This window comes from Canis aureus, chromosome 4 (genome assembly GCF_053574225.1).
Source record: "Canis aureus isolate CA01 chromosome 4, VMU_Caureus_v.1.0, whole genome shotgun sequence".
In the NCBI taxonomy this organism is placed as follows: domain Eukaryota; kingdom Metazoa; phylum Chordata; class Mammalia; order Carnivora; family Canidae; genus Canis; species Canis aureus.
Window position 1 is genome coordinate 48,964,666 of NC_135614.1, and position 21,096 is coordinate 48,985,761.

The 21,096-nt window shown below is 35.6% G+C and overlaps 1 pseudogene; it reads left to right on the forward strand.

Moving 5' to 3' along the window:
• Positions 1-264: 264 nt before the first annotated feature.
• Positions 265-346, forward strand: LOC144313111 (small nucleolar RNA U3; annotated as a pseudogene).
• The last annotated feature ends 20,750 nt before the right edge of the window (positions 347-21,096 follow it).

Here is a 21,096-nt window from a genome sequence, read left to right on the forward strand (position 1 = left end):
GAGTTCAGGAATTGATTATTATGTTGTTGACAACTGAGGCTAAAACCTGTGACCTCTGGGAACAGAACAGAACATGCTTCAGAGTTGTTTCACTCCAACAGTGAGTAAGTTGGGGCATTTATCCTCTTGTTTCCTTCCATCATTGGTTCAGGTTTACTTCCAGGAGGTCATTAACTCCCTAAACTTTTAAGCCTGCCCCATATTTGAGCTAAAAATGCCAAATAAAGCCTATCCTTGGAAAGGTGAATTTACTTACTGAAAGAAAAGACTATACTTTCAGGCTTCATTTCTATAGTTTGTTACTAGAGAAGTTTCTCTGAATGTGTAGAGTACTTGCTAAAGCAGCCATCAGTGTGCACTGAAACAGTGAAAAGCAACAGAAACGCATGGAGGTACAGACAGCTTCACAGTAGTTACTAACACTAGGATTCCCTTTTCAACAATTGTGGCTCTTAAGTTTTTGACAATAAAGTATAAAGCAACAACTACTGATCTGGCTTGAAGAAACTTAGGATAATTAACTGATTTTTACTTATAGATATTACAGAACTGGGGCACTGATATTTCCAGTTAGCCCAACAATGGACATACTGATGTGGGCAATATATTCAGCAATCCCTAAAGAGCAAACACAGAAATCTGTGCTCAGAATCTGTAGCCTATTCACAAAGCCTATTTGAAGGGAAAAAAGCTTTCTTCCCACATTTCTTGGAGCCCAATATGAGATATTTTCCTAGTCAACATGTCAGTGGTTGTGCTGCTCTTTTCTTACTCACCTATCAGTTGTTTCTTTTATTCTCAAATATTGGAAGATGCAACTCGAATGGCTTAAGCAGTAACAAAATATTTTTTTATTCACATAACTAAAATGTGCTCTGACGGTTCTAACTTCAGGTGTGGTTATACTCTAGGACTTGGTAGCAATCAAGACCTATTCATCAACCTACATGCTCCAATTCAGCAGAAAAAAAAAAATCTGTATTCCCACCAACAGTTAAAATAAAACCCTAGACCTGACGCTCAGAAGTGTAATTGGATAACTGCATTCCATTTTAATTCCTGGACTAAATACTGTCATTGGGAAATAGAATGATGTTATAGTCTAGACCCGAGTCATAAGCCTCCTTGAGGGTGATTGTAGAGAGGTGAGAAGTAGAGTGGGGTGAAGCCTAGATCTTCTAGAAGATCATGCGTTGAGAAGGAAGCAGAGGCCAGTTTCAATTGTATTTTCTATCATTTGATTCTCCAGATGAAAATAAAGGGAAAATATGAAAAGAAAATAGTATGGGTTCTGACTAGTGTCTACACTAGTAGACTACATCTCTACAGTATAGCTATAGCATATCTTCCATATATCCTACTACTGGTTATATTTCTATAGTCAATATATTCCCTTTCCTACCTCTATCAAACATTTCTAAATAGCTCTAGCCAAATATGGTGCTTTCCACACCAGTATCCCATGAGTATAGCTATAGCTTCTCAGCCCTCTTTATGCCCAATCTAGAAATGGTCCCCAAAGGCAAATCTCTCAATAGGTTCCCTAGCCCACAAATGGCATTTGTATACTCCCCAAATTGGAACAATCATTTTAAGCCATATTAAAACATATCACTGTCAATATATTTTTTAAAAAACAATAGATTTTTTAAAAAACATCTAGTTCAGCATCTGGCTTTGGCTCAGGTCATGATCCCAGAGTCGTGCGTTCAAACCCCACATTGCGTCCCTGCTCAGGGGTGAGTCTGCTTCTCCCTCTCCCTTTGCCTGTCACTCTGCCTACTTGTGCTCTCTCTCTCTCTATCAAATTGTATTAAACTAAGCACAAGAAGCCACCTACCCATGTGTGAATTACTTCCACTCTCAGAATGATGCCTAAGTTCAAAAACTTTTCCTGAACAAAATTATTTTCCGGTGGGTTAGGTGTTTTTAAAATGAAACTAGAAGGAAAGTGATAATTATTTTTATTTATGAATAATCTAAATAGTTCCCCAAATAGGGAATTTCCCACCACATATTATGTATTTTACAAAAGTCTATTTACCTATGATTAGTCACTTCATCATTTAAGATTTATAAATTTGGGATCCCTGGGTGGCTCAGCGGTTTAGCACCTGCCTTCGGCCCAGTGCGTGACCCCGGGGTCCCGGGATCGAGTCCCACATCGGGCTCCCTCCATGGAGCCTGCTTCTCCTTCTGCCTGTGTCTCTGCCTCCTTCTCTCTCTCCCTCTGTGTCTCTCATGAATAAATAAATAAATAGAAAAAAAATAAGATTTATAAATTTGTCTCAAATCCCTATGCCACAGAATCTGGTAAACTCAGCGTCTCTCACAATATCTTTGGAATTTCTTGGGAGTGACAAGTATTAATTGAATTGAACACCTCATTGCTGTTGGCTTATTTCCTGATCCTGTGTAAATTCCTTTTTCTTCACTTTGCATCTCACTTCTTCCTCATGACATCTCTGCTGGACTGTGACCCAATTTATTTCCTTAAGTACCACTTCAACAACACTAAAGAAACTGCAGACTTCTGCTATATGTCGGTCAGAAGTTCTCAAACTTTAGCACACGTTATAATCCTCTGGAGAGCTTGTTGAACCTAGTTCTCTGCACCCCATCCCCAGAGTTTCTGCTGCAGTAGGTCTCCTGAGAATTTGCTTTTGTAACAAGGTCCTGCATAATGCTTTGGCTGCTGGTCAAAAGATCACACTTTGAGAACCATTTATTTAGAGTAATTAGGTCAGGAGGAGGGTTGTATTACTATGAAGATAACTTAAAATTGAAAAACAGATTTCCTGGGACATATAGGTGGCTCATCTAGTTCAGCATCTGGCTTTGGCTCAGGTCATGATCCCAGAGTCCTGCGTTCAAACCCCACATTGCACCCCTGCTCAGGGGGGAGTCTGCTTCTCCCTCTCCCTTTGCCTGTCACTCTGCCTACTTGTGCTCTCTCTCTCTCTCTCTCTGTCAAATACATAAAATCTTTTAGAAAAAGAAGGAATGAAAAAAAAATAGATTTCCTAATTTAAAAAGTCCCTCAACCGTTTCCATCTTCCGAAATTTCTCAGTAGTTATATTGCAAGTAGAGAATAGGTCTTCTCATCCCCTTTTTTTTCTCTTTCACTCTCTCTGGCTCTCTCACTCCTTTCTGAAGGACTGACTTGAGAAACTCAAAACTCCTCTTATTTTATTACATAGAACACATATGCTATTACTGTCTCTGTCTCAGACCTAGCCTATCTGGCTAAACTGAAGGGCTATTGCTGAAGATTGTTCTTTCCTATCTATATATTTCTGCTACTGGCTCTTAAATTAATGGTTTTATTGTCTCAATTATATTTTATAATAAATTATTATGGACTTTGGCTTTCCATTTTATAAATCTAAGTCTTTATATGTGTATTTAGCTAGCTTAGAATCTTTTATTTTCATTGCACGTATCATTTACCACATGGCTATGATTACAATAATAAATATTGACTGGATTAATATATACATGATTTTTTTATGTTACATCACAGATTAACCTTGGAAAATACAACCTGTATTCAGAGTGAAAGAGGCAGAACACTGAAATGTGTTCTTTTTTATAAATTGTAGCAAATTTTGCTGTAAAAGGCTTTAATGAAGGCTAAAACTTATGTTGGTTGTGGTGGTAGTACTGGGGTTTTTTAAAGAAAATTACTTTTCATAGAGTTTATTATGTTGATGGGAATCAGGAGCATATTAATTGCTGGTAAATAATTGTAGTTTTCAAAGATGGAGAAATGTTCTTATAAAAGAAATCAGGCAAAAATGTCCATTTCTTTCTTTCTGTCTATCCATTCCTTCCCTGTACCTAACCAATTCTAATTCTACCCCTGCAGAGTACCCCCTGACTGAGTCAGCTCATTCAGATGTCTGGAAACCTAGCTGGCTCCCTTTTCAGCCAACTTTCCCTCAGCAGATGTAATAATACCATTGGTAGATCTTTGGGGGATTTTCCTTTCTGCTTTTCACCCTCATTACTCCTGCCATCTGGTCCACTTCTGTTTTACTTCCATTCAGCAGGTATGTTCCCATCACCCCTCCCATACAGACCTAAATGAATCTCTCTACTTCAGCATGGCCCTGAGTTTGGACAGGTACAGGGACAGAGAATGAAATAATGCCAAAGTCTTAAACCCATATAGATATGACAAGAAAGACCCGTGTCCAATCAAAACAAGGAGTCTTAATGTTTATACTTCTTCAGGAGCCAAGATACTTATTTCTTTTCTTTTGGATCTACACGGGTCAGATGAAAACAAAATCCTTCATTTGTTGCCAAATGAAGATCATGTTTTATAGGTTCCAAACTTCTCCTTTTCTTTTGGTTGAAACATTGTGGCTTATACCAGTGAAATTTGCCTGGCATTTGACATTTGTGGAATACAATGGCTGCCTGCACAAATTTGTTGAATGACTTGTTATTGTTGATGCTTCTTACATGCTTAAATATATTATCAAACTCAATCATGTTCTTGTTCTTATAGGGACATAAAAGATAAATTCCATCCTAAAGTAGATATTAGTTCTGTTGAGAGACATGACTAAGTATGAAATAGCTATCATCATTGTAAAGCCATATATTTTTTTATTCCTCAGACTATGAAATACAATAGAATTGCAAAGAATGAAGATGCAGTTCTGGATGGAAGAAGAGAGAAAAGTGATAAAAGTGGGTGATGAGGGCAGTTTGCCCACTGAGATGAAAACACTATACATCTGTTTGAATCCCAAATTCTATTTAAATGTTATTCTAGATATAATGATCTAAGATTAAAGTTTTAAAAAGTATTCCACATTCAAACCTGCTGAGAAGACAAGAAGTAGATTAGGCAGTAATTGATAAAAGTTAAGATTTTACTTCAGTGGCTGAATCTACCGTCATAAGAAAATCTTTTTGTAAAAAAGAGATTCTGCATCTCTATATTCCCACAATTGATTTGTGCATTTTGTGGGATACAGTAATGAAGAAATTAATACTACACAAATATGTGTGGGGGTGCCTGGGTGGCTCATATAGCGTCTGCCTTCAGCTCAGGTCAAGATCCAGGATCCTGGGATTGAGACCTGCATCAGACTCCCTGCTCAGTAGAGAGCCTGCTTCTCCTTTTCCCTGCTATTCCCCCTGCTTGTGCTCACTCTCTCTGTGTCAAATAAATAAATGAATAAATAAATGAATAAATAAATAAATAAGCTTAAGAAAAAAATATATGTGAATTTTTATGTGGAATAACATCTTTTGAAATGCCTGCTAACCTCTGACGACCTTCATTAGGGTAGGAACAAAAGATTTGAGGTACACAACTGCTAGTGGTAGGGCTCTGTCTCTTGCATGGTGACGATTTGCTTCCCATATTCTCTGGCTCCATTGACTCTGGGACCAAGTGCACTCCTTATGAAAACTTTTAAAAGAAATTATGAAGAATCTGAGGGAATACTTCAATGTAAAGAAGCACTGAAAGGCAATGAACTTTGGGGTCAAAATAGAACTAATGTGTCATCTTACTGAAAGGATGCAATTTGTAGTAAATAAATGTATATGATGAAGTCATATAAAAATACAGCTAACAACTATAGAAATAATCCATGAAAAGTTTTATTGTGGATAAATTTGAATGTGCAACTTTTTATTTTCAGACTATTTTTCAGATTAGTGTAGTTTCTTAAAAAATGGTATGACTGGCATGTATATTAATTAACCTGTCAGAATGCACCTACATGTTTTTATATATTATAAAAATATAAAACTCTAAGCAAAGAATTTTGGAATAACCTGCCCTTTTTTTCTTTCACATAATCTAATTATCATTTTAATTAACATTTTATTACCTTTAGAGTAAGTAAGTGTACGAATATCAAAGAGAAAATTCTCATCTTTTAAGGATAATGATACCTACAGAAATCTGAAAGTTCAAAACCAGGAAGAAACCAAGGCTCACCTATCCATAGTATTAAACTTATAGAATTAATACTAAATAAACAAATTGCCTATTTACTACTATATTTACTAAACTAGGTGTTTTACATGATAGAACTGCATGTATACTGATTTGGAAATCACAGTAAATTGAAATATCTGAGGGATTTACGGGGATACGAACTGGAGTTGGAGTGACTATAGCTACTGATTTGGGGATCAGAATATAAGTTAGATATTTAGGGAATATCCTATGAAAAGAGAAAAGAGGACCCATATACATGTAGTTCTTAGAAAAAATCTTAGGGATTTAAGTCATTGATAAAGGAGAGAGCCCTTGTCAACTGATTAGAAAGGAAATGTGTCCTACAGTGTTCACATGCCACATGGATAAGAGAATAAGAACATCAGGGAAGGTAAGCATGTGTGAAGCTGAGAGAAGAGAGAACTTGAGCTTAAAGCCAGAGGGGATGGGATCCCTGGATGGTGCAGCGGTTTGGCGCCTGCCTTTGGCCCAGGGCACGATCCTGGAGACCCGGGATCGAATCCCACATCGGGCTCCCAGTGCATGGAGCCTGCTTCTCCCTCTGCCTATGTCTCTGCCTCTCTCTCTTTCTCTCTCTCTCTGTGACTATCATAAATAAATAAAAATTAAAAAAAAAAAAAAAAGCCAGAGGGGTTACAAATGGTAGCAGTGTCTCTTGAGTTGGGACATGATGGAATCTGAACTCAGAAAGGAAGGTTTAGCTTTTAGACACAAAAAGAGAAGATGAGGATTTTTCAGAGACTTAAAAGAGAGACCTTAAAAGGGTGAGTGCAAACAATATATTGGATTGGGACAAACAAAAGCTGAGGCTCATTAATTCAGCCTTTACAGGCACATAGTAGTGGAACCACATGTTAAGAAGACTGAGGAGATATTAGATCCTAGAAGAGAAGAGAAAAAGTCTGAAACAACTTAGGTTAGGTACATACTGAGGAGCAAGCAGGAGATAAATAAAAGGACTGATTAGCAGCAACAAGAAACAAGTTGCCTTTGGATTATCATACTTTATAGGACAGAGTAAGAATACTGGTCTTATATTAAAAAAAGAAAAAAGCTTTGAGTTTTATCCCAGTGACATAATAATTTGGCCACACTGCTTTGTGGTGGTATTCAGGTCACAGTCTGTACAATGAATAAGTGATTTTGTATCCAGAAGAAAAAAATGTGGGTTTATTATTAACATTTACCAGGCCAAAAAAAAAAAAAAATCTAAAACTCTCTTGATTAACTCTATTTTTGTAAATAACATCATGTTCCAGATGTGTTTGACTCATTTTTATCATGGGTCCAAGAAAAAAGAAAATCATAGAAAACCATTCTTTTCTCAAGCTGAGTTCAAAATGAGGCAAAAAACATCTGTAGAAACTGGGCAATGGAAAAGCCAAGAAATCCAGTCTGCTTCCATATAGGAAAAAATGACATAGTTGAATCTCAAGGTAACAATAAACATGAAGTCACTCTGCTATTATCTCAACAAGACATTTTCTGTTTATTTGGATTTTTGTTTTGTTTTGTTTTTATGTACCAGGCATTGGAAAGGAAGGGAAAGATTAAGCAAATAAAAGTGCTTTTATGTTGTAAATTCACACAACATTGCCAAACCCCAAGGAGCAAAATACTGTTCATTTTCCATGTCTTGGTACACAACAAATGGGCACAAATGTCTAACTTTTTCTAAAATATATGCAGGAGATGTAGTGGAATGGAGCCTTTCTAAATATCTGGCTAACAAAATGACAGAGTTAAAATATGAAAAGTAAGTGGAGAAAAGAAATAAGAAAAATTTCCAAGATATTGTATAATTAAAGTCAAAGGAGTTTATGACATAAAAATGGCTTTTCCTCAAATTTATCTTAGAGTGCATTGGCTGCTAACTGAAGCAAAAGAGAAAAAGTGATCAAGTGATATTCATAGCGAACATTGAATTAGAGATCAAGATAGGTTAAAAGGTTCAAGTCAAATACTGCCCGGGGATTTTCATTATTGCTGTGCTGAGCAGAAAGAGATAAACCTGAGGGGCCCAAGGTTTACCGATTTTCAATTTATTAGCATAAACCAACCTCTCCAAATTACATGTGTAAAACCTTAACTGACTACCTAGGAGAGACCCCTCTGATGAGACTATATTCTGGTTCTACTTTTTTTCTGCCTCAGGTTTAAGCCAATGCTGTTTTAAATCACTGTGTAAGAAGATCTGTTCAAACTTCACTAGTTATTTTAATTCGTCTTACTTTTTGTAACATTGTTACATTGCCTTTTCTTTTCACTTTTAACATAAATTTTACATACATGATGAAGACCACAGATACACTTTAAAGAAAACTAAACTTCCTGCTGGTTCAATGTAGAAGTAAATAGGAATCTCAATAATTTTAAATAACTACTATTATGTCTTAATTATGTTTGGGGTCTTTATTATCCTAATAGGAGAATAGTTCAAGAGATATCCAGTAGAACTTGGATTATGGTACACTTGCATGCACACAAAGATTTAAAACAGAAAACACTGGAAAAAATATTTTCACTCCATTTAATTGCCTAGATATTTCCCTTAATTTCTATGTTGAAGGTGAGAGAAAAGTGTAGAGAATAGAAAAAGGTAGAGAGAGAAGGGAAGAAGGAGGAGAGGGAGGGACAGAGGGAGAAAGGAAGGAAGGAAAAGAGGGGGAGGGAGGGAAAGAGAATAGCTCCAGATAATTGAATGGTAAGTCAATTTATAATACAAGAAGCTGAATGCAAACAGAGGACCTAGTAAGTAACTGACTTCATGAGCTTCAATTAGTCACAGCCTAAAAGGGTTTTGATTTCCTCATGAGGAGGTTAATCTAGAATTTAGACTCCAGATTATTTCTTAGGTAATTGTTAGTTTCAAACTTCTATTGTTTTAGCATATATTCAATTTTTATCACCAAATAACACAACGAAAGACTCCCGTTTCAGGATGAGAACACATTAAGAATTGTTTTGCAAAATTGGAGGTAATTGTGGTCTTCAGAAGAGAAGGGAATTTTGATTGCTTGTTATGCTCTAACACATTCTTCCTTGCATTGATTGGGAATAATTGGCAAATGCATCTCTGTCAGATTTATTGATCATTTTGAAGACAGCTCAACTAGGTTTATATGTGGATATAATCATGTGGGAGTAACAATCTAGTAGAATACAAGACTTTATACCACTATACAGAGTTCAAGGCTTTAACATTCCCATTTTCCTTTTTGCTTCGTACCCAGACTTTTAAACCACAATGACAAAAACTGAATGCTTCATCTTTAAGTTGTATAGTAGTCACTGTTGACTCATCATCTGTGATAAAACTTGGACTGATTTTTTTGTGTGTAAAATTTACCATTGAGGTATTATTTATTTTTTCTACCACTGATTATTATTTATCTTTTTTAGTACTGTTGACCCTTGAACAACATGGGTTTGAACTGCGCAGGTACACTTACATGTACCTTTTGATAATTATATTGGAATGATGTTTGGAGATTTGTACGATTTGAAAAAACTCTCAGATGGACTATATACCCTAGAAAAAAATTTAAAAAGGTATTATTCTAAGAATACAGTATATAAATAATAAAATAATGTGTTGAGTATTTCTATTATCAGTAAAGCTTCTGGTCAACAGTTCTGTTAGTAGTTACGTTTTTAAGGAGTTGACATTTATAAGCAGATTTTTAACTGTGCAGAGGATCATTGCCACTAATCAATGCATTTCCAAGGGTCAACTGTATTCTTGATTCCTTGTAGTCATGAACCTTATGTACAATGATCAGAAAGATTCTACTCTGGGCAGAGGAACAGATAGGGCCAGTCTTTATTTCTTGGAATTTACTGCATTTGTCACTATTTCTCCCTTTTTTGGGCAGTAAATGCTATCAAGTATTTACTGACTAATTTCTGCTATACATTTAAAGTGTTTGCCTTTGGCCTAGATAATTTTCTAGCATCTCCATCTCTCCTTTGCTTAGAGAGGAAATTCTCCAAAAAATGTTGGCCATACAAAATGCCAAACTTAAAATGTGATCAGAATTGGTATTTTATCAAGAAAAAAAGAATTGTATAAGGGTCTGATTTAGTCACTCTTGTAGAGATTGGAGAAAACATGAGATGAGAAGTGTAGTCTACCTGACTATAGTATGATACAACTTCACTCTTAATTTTGGTTTTTGATTTATTTTATCTCTTAAAAATTTATTTGTTTTAAAGAGAGTGAGCAAGCAAGCATGAGCACAAGAGGGGGCAGGGGTGGAGGGAAGAGAATCTTCAAGCAGACTCCCCACTGGGCACAGAGCCCACAATATGTGACTCTATCTTATGACCCATGAGATTATGACGTGAGCCAAAATGAGTCAGATGTTTAACTGACTTAGCCACCAGCGCCCCTCCATTTTAATTACAATCAACCTCATATTAAATAGATATTCCCTACTAAGAGTTGATATGGAGGAACTGCAGCATATGGAGTAGAATAAGGGTTTTTTTTAATCAACTGCCAGGGTTTTAATCCAGTCACTTTCATGTACTAGCTGTGTGACCCTGGGCAACTTCATAGGATTTTTGTATTTATTACATAGTGTAATATATAAGGTATTTATTACATAGTGTAATATATAAAGTAACTAGGGCAATGCTAAGCATATAAAATAGGGTCCATAAGAGCTGGAACACCTGACCATTTCTAGTTTTCATATTATTTGGGGGTATATTATGTTACTGCCAAATACAATTATGTTTTTTAAAGAGTATTTTATTTATACAAAATGATACACAATGATGACAATATCATTACAACAATATATTCAGTTTATTTATGTACCCGGAAAAAATATGAATATACCATAATCTATATTTAAAACCACGAAAAAGGCACATACTTACATAACACTCTGTAACTACTACTTGCTATTACCACTAACTATATAATTACTAGAGTATGTTTGTGGAACTGCTTACTTACAAAAAGCAATCTCAGTGATGATGAGTATACATTTAGCAACTTTAAAAAGCCGACAAAATATTGACACAATTTGCACGAAGATGACTGTTAATGACAAAAATACCAAACTGCATGTAAAAAAGACAAATTTTAAAAAATAAATTAACCAGAATGTGAGAAAACAATATGGTATAGTGGAAGCAATAAGAACTTGGATTGGAGTTAGACCCACCTGCTTGACTTACTAAATTTATTACTTTGGACAAGTTGTTAAACTTCTCTGATTTAGATTTTCTTCATTTTTATCTATGCTAATAATTCTACCTGCCTCTCATAGATTACCCATTTTTCCCCATTATCTATTAAGGAAATCATGTGCAAATTTATTAAAGTTGCCTAAATAACCTAATAATATAGGAATATTATACACCAGAAAATACACCAGAAAATAGCTTAATATTGTCTTGTAATTTGTGGCAATTCTATTTTAAGGTACATGAATTGATCCATAAAAGTATGATACCCAGTCTGCTTGCTAGACTTTTTTCATATTATAAATAAAGAATTCCTGGCTATGTGATCTTACTTGAAGAATGGAATGTGAACTAACATTTATCACCTTTACTGCACCAGCATAATGCTACATGCTTTTATATGTTAACTAATTTAATTCATTTTCTGTTAGCTCATTTAATTCAGCCAATAAATGTATGAGGAAGACTAAAGATGGTTAAAAAGAAATAGCCTTTTAACTCACCCTATTCCCTATTTCAATTAACGCCCACGTCAAAACTCCCTTTCTCTCTGATTGTTTCTTTTACATCCTCTATCTTTCTTTTGTAATCTATACACAATAGCTGGGATAAACTCTAATTCTCTAGACAAAGAAAGTCATAATGAATTGAAATATATTATTGAGTAATTTATCAAACATTTATATATGCTATACCAAGTTCTTTTTAAAGTGCTTCGTAAATGACTCAATCTCCTAACTACTCTATGAGAGTATACTATTATAGTCAATATTTTACAATGGGGAAGATGATGTATAGAGATTAAGTAACTTGATAAAACCATATAGCTGGTAAGTAAAGATATCATCCTAAACACAGCCCATGCAGATAAATAGATAAAAGGATGAAAGAGCAATTAAGAAACTTAGAAGACAGATAGGTATGAGTTATGGGAATGATACCCTTTAACTTCCAAATAATAGTTAACTTTCAGAAGCAGAGGAGTGTTACTGACTATGGTGTTTAAATGTTATCTATGGCTTTACGTTTGCTTGAAAATTAAAGAACTCATTAAGAAAATACAGAACGGTGGCAACATCAGTTAAGTTTGGGTGATGGGTATTTGGGTCTCCAAATGTTTGAATAAATCCTGAAAATTAAAATTTAAAATAAAAAAAAACCTTCAAAGTGATCTAAGAATGGAATGTTCAGAGTTTCATTTTGTAAAAAATAAAACATATGTACAAAAGAACTAAAGAAACACAACATTTTCTGTTTTTGTTACATTTAGAATGATGCTTTTATAAATGTTCTTACATTATATTAAGATGCTCCTGTAAAGAACAGTTGCTATGGCTTTGGTATCCCATCGAGAACCCAATGTATGCTTTCTAAGTTGGACATATTATATTCCTGGTTATATATTCCAGTTCCATAGTTTTGACTACATTGTGAAAAGCTTCATGCATCACTCTTGGGAACAATTGAGAGATCTTTTGACTATGGAATATGTCATCACTTTCTTATATCTGTTACTTCAACTTTCATGGTTTTTTGCCACTGCATATTCTACACTCTTCAAATTTCAAAAAGTGACATTAGTCTTTCTTTAAAACTTTAATTAGTTTAAATGAACTAACCAAATACTCCCATTAAAACCTTCCTGAATAATAGGATTTTACTCACCTATACTAAAAAGTACTGTCTAATAAGGTTTTTCTTTTTACAAATTTCCATTGTTTTGAATACGTCTATTGCCAAATGCAGTCATTTCCCAAATGATTACTCTTTAAGACCAATGTGACATTGCTGAAAAGATTGATTGGGATGAAGATATACTCTTTTCATTAAATGTTCTCTCTGGACCAGAGAAAAGTAGAAAATGCAAACAAATCAACAGTTCTGACCATCATTTAAAAAATCCCATGGGTGAGGCACCTGGATGGCTCACTCAGGTAAACCTCTGACTCTTGATTTCAGCTCAGGTCATGATCTCAGGGTTATGAGATGGAGCCCCATTTCTAGATGTACACTCAGCAGGAAATCTGCTTGAGATTTTGTTTCTCAACTCTGTCTCTTCCCCTCCCTTGCTTTTTATCTCTTAAAAAAAGAATCCATGGGCATGGGAGATATGGGAGATACAAGGGTGTTGCTGGTAGAAGAAGGAGAAAGATGTCTGCTCTTAATGTTTATTTTACACTAGACCCTTTATAACAGAATTTCAGATTATTGATCGGCATTGCCTGATTCCATTTCATCGAGTCCCATGAGAGTTGAAATTGCAGACTGAGATAAACTAAAAGTACCAAGTTCATCATGTTTCAAACTGCTTTTTCAGGGTATTGCTTTCCCTTGGCTACTTCAGTGCTATTCCTCTACCACTGAGAGGTTGTAATTGCAAAATGGATGTGAGGGAACAGCTTGAAAAAAAGAGCAGTTATGATCTGATGTCATATCGTCTGTGATGTGTGTCTGAAAGATTTATGCCCCAATTAAAGAAGCCTTGATTGAATTTTCTGATAGAAAATTGTTTTGGTCATTGGCACATGTGTTGCATATTCTTTGATCCAAAGTCTGTTTTGCTTTTGCTTGAAAAGGTTGAGGGAAAGGCCTAGGGAAGAAAAATACTGTAAGTAGAAAGGAGGTAAAATGTATCCTATAATATAAAGCAGGCATTGGGATTTAGTGACCAATAATTTACAGTAAAGAAAGAGTTTCCAGTATTTTGTTGTTGTTGTTGACATTTCAATCCCTCATTCACTCATTAATTTATTCATTCAACAAATATTTATTTATTCAACACAAACAGTGAATACTCCTTTGTGCAAGGCACAGTTTTAGACACAAAGGATACATCAGTAAATAGTATGACAGGGACAATGTTCTCTAATTTGTAGTGAGGGTTGTCAGCCAGTAAACAAGGAAAGGAATGAATGAGTGAGGATTTCCCATAGTGACTAATGCCATAAACAAATAAAATAGAGTTCAAGTGATTAAAGTAATGGAAATTGAGAATCTTCTTAGATGAAATATAGTTTACAAATGGCTTCTTTGAACATTCAAAGGGGCTGACCATGTAGCTATTATCTATTTGGGGTAAGAAGGATGAAAGGAAGGAGTGGTCAATATCAGAACATTCTAAGCAAAAACAGCAAATACAAAGCCCTAAAATGAATGTGAGCTTGACTGAGTCTTAAACTGAGCAGACAAGTGGTGGGAGGAATATTTTGAATGTGTAGATTATGAGATTAGAGAGAGAGAGAGAATCAAGAGTTCTATTATAGAGGTCAATGTTGCTCAAGCCTTTTTGCACACTTAACTATCAACTTCTAGGCTTGGAACCAATTCACAGTCATAATGCACAGTACCTACACATCAGTTGAGAATCACTCCTGTGGGGCTTTGCAGGTCATGGAATGGATTCTGCATTTTATTCCAAGTGCAATGATAACACATCTCTTCTTGAGTGTCTTTTGGCTTATACCTAACAGACTGGCAAAACCCTTACTAAACACATCAAAAAACACCACCATCTTATCAGATCAACTCTCTACATACCCAAACTTAAAAAATTATATTTCCCATAACCAAATATTTAATAAATACATTTTGAATTTCAGAATTCACTTTCATATTTCCTTAAATGCCCATCAAACTACTTCCAATCCTTCAACCTCCCAAGAAGTTTTTCTTTTTTCCTTTCTTGTCTTAAATTTGCCTTATCACACACACAAGCACTGGTGATTTCAAAGTTATAAGCAGCAGATGCCTTAAAGCATTCAGAATGAGACTCCCATGAAATGAAAGAGGAGGAGCTGACTTCTTAAGCAGTAGCTTTTTTTTCCACACGGAATGAAAGAATTTTAAATGTGTCATTAATTATTTTGATTTCAGTAATACAAACTTATCTCCAAGTGAGCCCAAGTATTTAGCATCATCAATCTTGACTTTCAATTCAGAATGCTTATCTTGGAAGTTCTAAGTGCCCCTTCGTCCAGACATGTACTGAGGGCTCTGTGGTGTTATATTAGAATGTTTTATAGTATGCCATGTTTTTAAAATAAGCAAGTTTTTACAACTTATGTGTGATCCTACTTCTCAGCCTTCTCTCTGATAGCCCTCATTTTGCTGCCAAAACTCTCCTCCTCTTTAATGGGTTGTTATTTGGAGAGCTATTGATGCATGGGGGGCTCAAAGAGTGAAAAGAATAGATTTGAAATGGTTTCATCACCTTCTGTTTTGAAGGTAATAATGGAAACAAGAGAAGTGTTAATTTGATTTGGGACCATGAAGGGAAGATTTAAGAACTTAGAATAATTTTAAAGATGTTGATAACTGTAGAAAATAATGTGCCATCAGGGTGCCTGAGTGGCTCAATCAGCTAAATGTCTGACTCTTGATTTCACTCAGGTCATGATCTCAGGGTCATGAGATCGAGCCCCACATTGGGCTCTGGGCTGGGCATGAGCCTGCTTAAGATTCTCTGTCTCCCTCTTCCCCACCCCACCACTGCCCCTCCTATGTGCTCTCTCAGAAAAAATAAAAATAAAAATGAAAAAAAGAGAAAGGAGAAGAAAGAAGAAAGAGAAAGAAAGAAAGAAGAAAGAAAGAAAGAAAGAAAGAAAGAAAGAAAGAAAGAAAGAAAGAAAGAAAGAAAGAGAAAGAAAGAAGAAAGAAAGAAGAAAGAAAGAAAGAAAGAAAGAAAGAAAGAAAGAAGAAAGAAAGAAAGAAGAAAGAAAGAAAGAAAGAAAGAAAGAAAGAAAGAAAGAAAGAAAGAAAGAAAGAAAGAAAGAAAGAAAGAAGAAAGAAAGAAAGAAAGAAAAAGAAAGAAAGAAAGAAAGAAAGAAAGAAAGAAAGAAAGAAAGAAAGAAAGGAGAAAAAATGCCATCAACTTAATTTCCTGTTGTTTTGGTTAAAGGCACTAGTAGTGTTTTCTAGGTCAAAAGCAAATAGTGCAGATTTTATGTATTTGATTACCTTGATGTTGAATGAAATGGATGGCAGAAAGGACAATGAGGCCAAATAAGATTCAACTCCACTGTGTCCATTTATCAGATCCTGTGAGATTAACACCATTGAAACATAATTCTCATTAGAAGATTTTGTTTTTCTCAAGGACATTGACTCCCTGGTGCCCTGCACCTAAATTGGAGTTTTATGAATCTTGATTACCTTGTGGAAAATGAAATGTATCAGAGAATTCAGCTTTGCATCTATTTGTGCAGGGGAGTTAAATTTATTTCCTGCCAACATCAGCAAGTCTGATTTTAGAGAATGCAGCTCATTAGAATAACTTAACCATATTAGAATATATGCTGCTCCATTCCTCCCTGCCAGCTGCTCTGGGTACTATAATGCATCCTGAGAAGCCAGAGAGAAAGCAGACCTCCACTGCACCTCATTCACTGATATTGTTCAGACTAGGAAATGGGTTCAAATAAAGAGTGCATTCTAACAGTCAGGGTTCACATATGTTCTGCCTCAGGATCTGGACAAGAGAAATTCCTATAAGAAAGTGGAGGACTACCATAGAGCCTGTGCAGCAGGCAAATTCAAGCCATAAGAAGCATAGGGTAGTTAGAATGTAGAGACACACTGGTACAGCGACCAGTTTCTGATGGATATTTGAACTTTCTTCTCTTCTCCCAGCTTGCAACAGAAAGATTTTGCTTATGTTTTTGGGCTCAAGATCTATTCTGTTTTATAACTTTGTTATAATATCTTCCTCCATAGGTATGATCTATCCCATTTTTTCCATCTCCAATGTTAGTGTTTTTCAGGCCATTATCATCTCATACTTGTGTTATTGTGCAATCTCCAAACTAATCTCTGCCTTTAAATTCTCAAAGAACATTGTTCCACTCACCAGTATACACACAAAAGCACACACTTGTTCTCAGACATAAAAATCCATTGTTTCCAATATTAGTAAATTTACTAAAATATATTTATACAATTTCACTAATCATCACTAAAAACATAAAACATTGACATCAAAATATTGATATGTTTAATTATATCATTCCACTACTTGAAAATCTCAAATGTTTCTTCACTTAGAATGAAAAGCAAACACTTTAACCTGGCCCCAAGAGCACCCTACTACCTGTTGTAATTCAGGTTGGTATCAGATCATAGAGATTAAGTAAGGCATCAGTGGGACTTTACACATAAAGTGCTTATTACAGTGCCTAACACATTGAAAGACCTCAGCAAAATACTGTAGTAAACAACACCATGGCATTATTTCAATATAAGGTAGGCTTAGAATAATCAGGCTGTCAACTCACAGTTTCTTAACTATTTGAATTTGTCATGTGAATTGCCATGTCTACTTTTAATTATATTGCCCCTCTCCTTTTACCTGTGTGTGTGTGTGTGTGTGTGTGCACGCACGTATGATTTTGTGTCCTGTCTCCACTGTTTCCTGATCCATACAAGTTGGTAACCTCTCTAAGCCTCAGTTCTCCTGTCAGTCGAATAGGACAATCACAACACTCACCTTCTGGACATGTGAGAATTAAAAGAAATAATGCATGTCAAACACTTAGTATAGTACATGGCACATAGTACACATTCAACTGATATTTTCTGAATTAGGAATTTCAGGTTCCACGTTCTCTGTCAATCTTTTCTCAAACAGTCCAACCCCTGTTGGTTCAATCTTTATTTTAAAAATGGTCTGTGTAATTCACTTGGCATAGAACCTTTGCCTTGTTACACCATTGTCACAATCTTGAATTATTTTTGCCCTCCAAAATGACTGTTGACTTTTAGAAGAAACAAAGAGTTATACTCTGCCTCCCCTATTTAAAGTGTCTACCATGGTGAGTTTCCTTCATCACTCCTACCCACTCACTCATTCATTCAACAAACACACACCATCATGTTGAAATAATAACACTTGGATTACAGTATCTGATCTCATGGGATTAAGAGTTTTATAGGAAAAAACAGGTATAATATTAAGAAGAGTACAAATAATTAGCTATTAATTATTAATTTTTAGTTAATAATTTTTTAAACTTTACATCACTAATAGAATATGTTTTCTTTTTTTTAAATTTTATTTATTTTATTTATGATAGTCACACAGAGAGAGAGAGAGAGGCAGAGACACAGGCAGAGGGAGAAGCAGGCTCCATGCACTGGGAGTCCGACGTGGGATTTGATCCCGGGTCTCCAGGATCGCGCCCTGGGCCAAAGGGAGGCGCTAAACCGCTGCGCCACCCAGGGATCCCTGTTTTCATATATATTATACACATTGTATACACATGTACAGAAATTAAAACTAAAAAGAGGGAGCTTATATCATGCCACGGCCAAGAATCAATGACCTAATGCTTTTGAAAGTTTAGAATTTTTACTTCTTACCACTTCATCTTTAGGTGAGATGGGGCAATATCATTTCTTAGTTTCTCTGGCCTTCGTAACTATTTCCATTAAGAAGTCTTGTTTTTGGAACACCTGGGTGGCTCTGTGATTGTCTTTGGCTCAGGTCGTGATGACGGGGTCCTGGGATCACATCTCGCATCAGGTTCACCACAGGGAGCGTTCTTCTCCCTCTGTCTATGTCTCTGCCTCTCCCCCAGTGTCTCTCATAAATAAACAAATAAAATCTTAAAAAAATAATTCTCGTTTTCTTCAAAGTATGAACATGATTCAGGGAGCCTTATATCATCTTCTGGCTAGTGTTCTCTATTAATTCCTATCAAAATAATTGTATGGGGGATCCCTGGGTGGCGCAGCGGTTTGGCGCCTGCCTTCGGCCCAGGGGGCGATCCTGGAGACCCGGGATCGAATCCCACGTCGGGCTCCCGGTGCATGGAGCCTGCTTCTCCCTCTGCCTGTCTCTCTCTCTCTCTCTCTCTCTCTCTCTCTCTCTGTGACTATCATAAATAAATAAAAAAATAAAAATAAAAAAAAAGAATGAACCAACATTATTTAAAATAATAATAATAATTGTATGTCTTTAGCACATAACTGAATGCCCAGACTGTTTCTGAGCTGCTGAAAAGGAAACAGGACACTGAGGATGGAACAGTGTGTCAGCAACAGCTGCTCAAACCTAATATGTAGAATCTGTTAGCTAAGCTAGCTCTAAAAAGTAGCATTTATCAAGAGCATTTATTAGGAGGAAAAGGAGCGCATGGGAGAGACTAGTGTTTTATTGATCTGTGAGAAGTTTATTTTTCCATTCTGCAATGTTAAAGTAATCAATTTCTTAAATAAAGCAAAAGTACCAGTATTGATAATCTCAATGGATGTTTTAAGTTTTCTAGGACAACAGAGGTATCATATTGACATTGTAATAACACAAATGCCAGGCTTGATTGTGTTTGACACATTCACTGGTGGGGTTTGATTGCTAGAATTAATCCCTCACTGTGAAAGAGATGTTTTCAAGATGTTTAGTTTACAACTGGTGAATTAGAAGGATATAAAGGACTTTTTATTTCATCCTCTTAGTTGGCATAGACATTTCATGATCACAGAAAGTCAAGAAATCAATGTGGGATTGTAAAAATAAGAGTACTTAAAAGTCCAAACTGGCGATTTTTAATCTGTATTATATAACAACCCCTAAGATTGAACATTTATTAGTGGTTTATCATTAATGTTTACTTGTGATCATTATAATACTTACTTAAAATAGCATATAAGTGTGTGTTTTTTGTAAGTCTTTCTTTAAATCATATTTTCATATCAGAGGTCACTATGTAGTGAGCTACCCACTACTGATTTCCATTCTATTCCTGTTTTTCAAGTTAATCAGACCCACGCCCATGGTGTCCCCTGCCAAATTCAGAATACAGTTACCTATAAGGAGGATAAGATGGAGGCAACTGGTTTAAGCAGCTTTTATTATACCTACAGCTACATTTCATGCTGTCATTAAAAGTCTCTAAGTCTGGGGGCACCCAGCTGGCTCAGTGGGTAGACTCTTCATCTTGGGGTCATGAGTTCAAGCCTCATGTTGGGCATAGAGCATACTTTAAAAAATATAAAAATAAATGTTAAAGTTTTTAAAAAGTTTCAAACTCTGGTCAACTTCCATGTTGACCAGACATGTTTGATGGTCAACGTTCAATTGTTATTCAATTCAGGGATACAGAAAAAAACAAAAAAACAAAAACTAAAACTAAAACTGACCCCTTGTATGTCCTCTTACATTTTTTATTATACTTCTTTTCATTCTTGCTTTTCAGAATGAAGATAATATTAAAAATATTCTACATATATATCTCTGATTATATATCACTGATTAAATGAAAGAAACTACAAGCTCAGGAGGTGCTTGATAGATTATAAATTCTAAGCATTTTGTTATTTTTAAAAAGCCAGTGTACCAATATATACTGGTTCACATAAGAACCAAGCAAATCTGCTAAAGTATAGAAGGAAAAACAACTGAATATATATTTCAAATCAGTTATAAATCATCAGTGAAAGAAAAGTGTTTTAAATATTGCAAGAGTAATATGACTATTTTCCTAAAGTATGGGCAGTAATCCAAGAGATTCCAAAAGAACTTAGCTTGTACAAATCTTTAGCAAACAAGCTCAGGCACAAGTGCATATTTAAACACAGTCTTGGTTGTTGGTTTTCTGTTTTTGTTTTTGTTTTTTTAATGAAATGCATTTTGGAAAAAGAAAATCATCTATAATAGGTGCTATTGAGGGATCCCTGGGTGGCGCAGCGGTTTGGCGCCTGCCTTTGGCCCAGGGCGCGATCCTGGAGACCCGGGATCGAGTCCCATGTCGGGCTCCCGGTGCATGGAGCCTGCTTCTCCCTCTGCCTGTGTCTCTGCCTCTCTCTCTCTATCTGTGTGTGACTATCATAAATAAATAAAAATTAACAAAAAAAATAGGTGCTATTGAAAGGTCAGCAGCATTAAGCAGTGATACAAGCTAAAATAAGAATG